This window comes from Mus musculus, chromosome 3, assembly GCF_000001635.26.
Source record: "Mus musculus strain C57BL/6J chromosome 3, GRCm38.p6 C57BL/6J".
NCBI classification, from domain to species: Eukaryota; Metazoa; Chordata; class Mammalia; order Rodentia; family Muridae; genus Mus; species Mus musculus.
The window spans coordinates 69,880,931-69,886,768 of NC_000069.6; the positions used below are offsets into that span (position 1 = coordinate 69,880,931).

Here is a 5,838-nt window from a genome sequence, read left to right on the forward strand (position 1 = left end):
CACTGGCATAGCCTCACAGGAGACAGCTATATCAGGGTCCTTTCGGCAAAATCTTGTTGGTATATGCAATAGTGTCTGAGTTTGGTGGTTGTTTATGAGATGGATCCCTGGGTGGGGCAGTCTCTGGATGGTCCTTCTTTCAGAGTCAGCTCCAAACTTTGTCTCTGTAACTCCTTCCATGGGTATTTTGTTCCCCCTTCTAAGAAGGAACAAAGTATCCACACTTTGGTCTTCATTCTTCTTGAGTTTCTTGAGTTTTGCAAATTGTATCTTGGGTGTTCTGTGTTTCTGGGCTAATATCCACTTATCAGTGAGTACATATCATGTGTGTTCTTTTGTGATTATTCCTGACCTTTACAACTAAGATGAAACTGGAAGATATCAAATGAGTCAAGCAGCCTCCACTCATGAGGAAAAGAAAATACTGATCACACCGTGCTTGAGCCTGAAGAGGGGAACATCTCTACTAATCTCAAGACACCTGAGAAGAAATTATGCAGGGAATGAAAAGATGTGCCTCCTTTGTGGCTTACCATAATCGACTTTTAAGTACCATTGCTGTGGGCTCAGGTTTTAACGCCTCGTGGCCTGTGTGTGTAGGTGAAAAAAAAAAAAAAAGGATGAATGTGCCAGGCATGGACACTCTTAAGCTGAAGACTACCCGAGGGACGGAGACGATCCCTAGGCAAAGGCAAAATAAGTTAAACAAAGGAAGCAGAAGAGAGTAAAAAAAGACACCTCATGAAACTGATGTTTACAGGACAATTGCTTGCTTCAGGGTTTTTTGTTAGAAAACATTTTCTTCATAAGTTTATAGTGTGCATTATTATTATTGTTTATTGCTATTATTATTGTGTGTATATGTATACGAGATGTGTGGTTGTTCTCATGTGTCTGCTACGGCACAAGTGTGGAAGTCAGAGGACAACTCGTGGAATCTGTTCTCTTCTTACGCCTTCCCATGGGTTTGGAGAATCTTCCCATTCTGCTTTAAAATGCTTTAAAGAAAGTTAACAGTTTTGAGTGTTTTTTTTAAACGTGGTAGAATCTGTAATATCACATATGTATTACATAATTTTACTTCTTAACAGCCATATGAGCTTAGTATGATTAGTATTTTATGATGAGCACCATGGTGTTGCAGATGTGGAAGCTGAAAACAAGAAGTTAGGTTGCCAAGCTATGCTGGCATAGTGATATGTGCCAGTCATCCCAGTACTCAAGAGACTGAGGCAGGAGGATTGTGAATTTTAGGGTATTCTGGGCTACATAAGTTCAACCTACCTCAACTCCATCATCCAAAAGTTACCAGGTAATAGGTTATCAGAGCTACCCACTGACAGCAAAGCTCGACTTTGAGAAGCAGGATTCTTGGTCCTCAGCAGGAAGTCTGTGCTATGATGTTTGTTGAACAACCTACAAAATCTAAATATTTGTGAAGGGACTTTTGAGAAACTACTAGTATCACTAAATCTCTCCACCTAAGCACATAATCAGAGGTAGAAACTGATAAGACGGAAGTTAGCATTTACCCTTGGACCAGTTAACTCTGCTGTACAAATGTGAATGTCTTGTAAGTAATTATATTTATGTGTTGAGTTCTTAGGAGAGAAATCAAGCCTAGCAATTAAATGTATGGTACTGTAACCATTCACTATACTTGGATCCATAGCCCCCTGCTTCAACATACTTCAATTAAAATTTTAGATAAAAATGTATTTGTTCACAGTGTGGCTAAATTGGGAAGAGAAAGAACCTAATTTCACCACACTGTGCCTGTGACGGTCACAGTCTTACAGTGTATAGAAAAAACACTAGACAAAAGCCAGGGGACAGGCAGACTGAGCTTTGGATCAATTCAATTAGCCCTCTCTTAGCAAAAGGGTGGCTCAAACCCAAATTGTGCGAACTTTTAGCAGGATCTTTCTGATTGCTGATAAACGCTGTTGTAAGTCATAGGTAGAGCTGGCAAAATGCTGAGCACCTTACCTGGGTTCAATCATTGGCAGCTGGACAGAAAAGAAGGTGGGCTGGAACTGGAGTGCTGGAAGTGCAGTCATGGGTGCTTTGAGATGCAATGACTTGTGAAGGTGAGTGTGGGAAGCTGGGGTTAGATGAATGGAGAGATCAGTTGCAGAGACAGGCCTGAACACTGGGGTTAGTGTGGCCCAAAGTGTTTGATAAGAGGGGTTTGTGACAGGCTGAAGCGTTAAAGAGCATTGGAAGCTGAGGCGGTTTGCCACTCCTTAAGTTTTGCCTTGAAGGAGCCAAGAATGGGTCAGGGACTAAATGGGCCCACGAAGCCCGTAAAGGGTTAATTAGACCACAGACCAGACTGCTGCTCAGGCCATGAGGCTGTAGTCCTCATTCCCCTCTATCTAGACTCATAATAGCAACTGCAAGACTCCCTCTGAACAGACTGCTCAGGTGCCTGGGCTCCAGGAGAATAGCAGATGCCATTCAAGGGGTTATGGGAGCTACTGGTAGCAATACATCCCCTACCTATATGGAAGATGCTCAAGGGAATGATGTACTGGTGAGGGGGAGCTGAAATGTAGCAGAGAGAAACAGGATCACAGGGATGCTGCTGCCCTTGAGACACAGAGAGACCAGCAGGGACACATTTTCATCATTCAGGTCCAAAAGCCGATATATGTGCCAATGACAGAAAGAGTTCCTCCTATGCATTCAGACTACTTGGCTGCCAAGAGCCAATGGAGTTTCGCAGAATACAACAGATATAACTGTATTCTTCTGGACAAACATATCGAGAAAGTCAGAAGTTTGTGTAAGACTGAGGTAAATTTAGGACTAGGAGTACTGTTTAGTTGGTAACCTGCTTGCCTAGCAAGCAGAAATCACTGGGTTTGATCTTAGCCCTGATAATCTGAGTATACATCCTGCTGCAGCTCTGGCCACAGTAACTGCAGCAGCCTTCTCCCTCTCACAGGCACAGTGAGCCATCCTACTGAGGCCTTGTGTGGGCGTCCACAGACAGCCAGACTCTCCAGGGCCAGGAGCTCCCACCTGGGAAGTGAGTTCATATTGAAGCTCCTGTTCCACTTGCTATCTACAACTCTGCCTCTGCCTGGAAGTCAGAGAGCCTTGAGTTTTGAAACCTCCCATCCTCAGAAAGATGTAAGAAGAGAATCCCACTTCTGCCATTTGGGCTCACACTGGATTCAGAGCCTTCTATGGTATGCTTTAATGCAAAAAAAAAAAAAAAAAAAAAAAAAATCTCTGTAATGTGTGGCAAAATCAGGCTCAAAATACTAACTTGCTCAGCTAGTTATAAACATTGCATTTATACAAACTATATGTGTTTTTTCTTCTTCTAGTCTAGCATGACAGGAAGACCAGAAGAAAACAGAAGGGAAAGGAGAGGGAAATAGCTGGAAGGAACATTGTCTGACTTAAAAGTTAGCAATTGGTGGCTCTTTGTGTGTTTGCAATTGACCTGACAGAAATGAAGAGGCTCTTGTGCTCCTCCCTTGGGCTGTCAGAGCATTTAAACTCGATCCTAAGAAACTGGAGTTTCCCCAGGAACTGTTTCCCTGCAGAAGGAGGAGAAGACTGTGTGAAGCCCGTGGTCAAATAGAGAAGAAACTTGTGTCCCAGGAGAGATTGCACAATTCTCATGACTGTTAGATCACATTTCAGGAGAGGATGGTCCACACTGCAGGGGAGGGTGGTTCACACTGCAGGGGAGGGTGGTTCACACTGCAGGAGAGGATGGACCACACTGCAGGGGAGGATGGTTCACACTGCAGGGGAGGGTGGACCACACATCAGGAGAGGATGGTTCATACTGCAGGGGAGGATGGACCACACATCAGGAGAGGATGGTTCATACTGCAGGGGAGGATGGACCACACAGCAGGAGAGGATGGTTCACACTGCAGGGGAGGATGGGCCACACAGCAGGAGAGGATGGACCACACAGCAGGGGAGGATGGTTCACACTGCAGGGGAGGATGGTTCACACTGCAGGGGAGGATGGTTCACACTGCAGGGGAGGATGGGCCACACAGCAGGAGAGGATGGTTCATACTGCAGGGGAGGATGGACCACACATCAGGAGAGGATGGTTCATACTGCAGGGGAGGATGGACCACACATCAGGAGAGGATGGTTCATACTGCAGGGGAGGATGGACCACACAGCAGGGGAGGATGGTTCACACTGCAGGGGAGGATGGTTCACACTGCAGGGGAGGATGGTTCACACTGCAGGGGAGGATGGGCCACACAGCAGGAGAGGATGGACCACACTGCAGGGGTGGATGGTCCACACTGCAGGGGTGGATGGTTCACACTGCAGGGGAGGATGGACCACACAGCAGGAGAGGATGGACCACACTGCAGGGGTGGATGGTCCACACTGCAGGGGTGGATGGTCCACACTGCAGGGGAGGATGGTTCACACTGCAGGGGAGGATGGTTCACACTGCAGGGGAGGATGGTTCACACTGCAGGGGAGGATGGTTCACACTGCAGGGGAGGATGGTTCACACTGCAGGGGAGAATGGTTCACTTGCAGAAGACTTGAAGCCTAGACAATGACAGAATATGGCTCCCTGATGGGTGAGCTCACATTGTACTTTGACCAGGGCTGTTTAGTTATTCAAACCTCTTGCCTTCTGTGCAAATCTTCATGGCAGAACCAAGTTGAGCAAGGGAGACCCCGGACCTCTTTGCTCCTCTTCCCTAAGTGATCACATTGAATCTCTCCCCTTCTCTGCTTTTCACTCTTGCTTGCCTCTGTGATCAGCTTGTGGAGATGGGGCCCCCGCTAGTTAGGCTCTGGATCTAACAACTGCTAAGGATTTAGTGTCCTCTATGCAAGTGCTACTTTGATTTTCTTTATTTCAACAGCCTTATTCAATGTGGTTTCATAACATTTGTTATATTTTAAAAATGTAGTTAAACAGCATGGGATCCCAGTGTTTTCTCACCCGATAAGGTTGGTGTTTGTGGAACCTGGTCTTGCCTATTTGCCTCAGAGCTCTCTGCTTTCCACACCACTGCTTTCTTTGGCCATTGAAGGAAAACACCCTCCAGCTTAGTGGTGTTCAGTCAGTTTGGGCAAAAGCCACCTGTCACACTCCCTCTTCCACACCTGTCATCTGGCTGGGTTTTCACCATGGTTTCTGGCTACCCTTTGATCTTCCTGGCTCCATTTGGAGACTTTCCAGCCCGTGAGTCCCAAGCAGAACACTGAAGACTCATCAGCTTCCCTTACAGCTTTAATTTCCTCACTGGAGCACTAACTTCAGAAATGGACAGGTCCACACCAAATGCATTTTGCTGGCTGTGGTTGTGACCTTGGCTTTCTGTTTCTAGAGTGTCAGTGGTTGAGAGGTGAGGCTCCTGGCACTGAAGTGGCTTTGAGGGGCTGGGGTGGCAGCAGGGGTAATTCTATAGTTTTGCTTTGGATATTCTTTCTAGAAGTTCAACCTTGAAGCTGCTTCTCCAACCTTCTAATGGTTCTATAAACTGCCCAATACCTTGAAAAACTGTTGCTCCCATGTAAGAAGAGTCTCACAGTCTGTCTTCTGTAACAAAACCTGGACAAGGCTGGCCCATACTAGCCTTCAGTCATGTCTTTCTGTTATTTGTAAGGATTCTTCATTTAATAGGACTCACATTGAAACCGTGTGTGTGTGTGTGTGTGTGTGTGTGTGTGTGTGTGTGTGTGTGTGTGTGTGTATGTATGACAGAGGTAGGGGGCAGAGAGACAGAGTCCTATGGAGACAGAGAGATCAGGGACAAGATGGTCTTCAAAAGCACACTGACCTACAGTCTCCAATTAGAGTTCACATCTAGCAACAGAGTCAGC

General features: G+C 46.1%; 1 long non-coding RNA gene across 1 annotated transcript; it reads left to right on the top strand.

Annotated features, from left to right (window-relative positions):
• The first annotated feature begins 1,540 nt into the window (after positions 1-1,540).
• Gm35817 lies at positions 1,541-3,184 on the top strand. The gene is made up of 3 exons (XR_375732.1): positions 1,541-1,573; positions 2,010-2,090; positions 2,951-3,184. It is a non-coding gene; the product is annotated as a predicted gene, 35817 (long non-coding RNA).
• Positions 3,185-5,838: the final 2,654 nt, after the last annotated feature.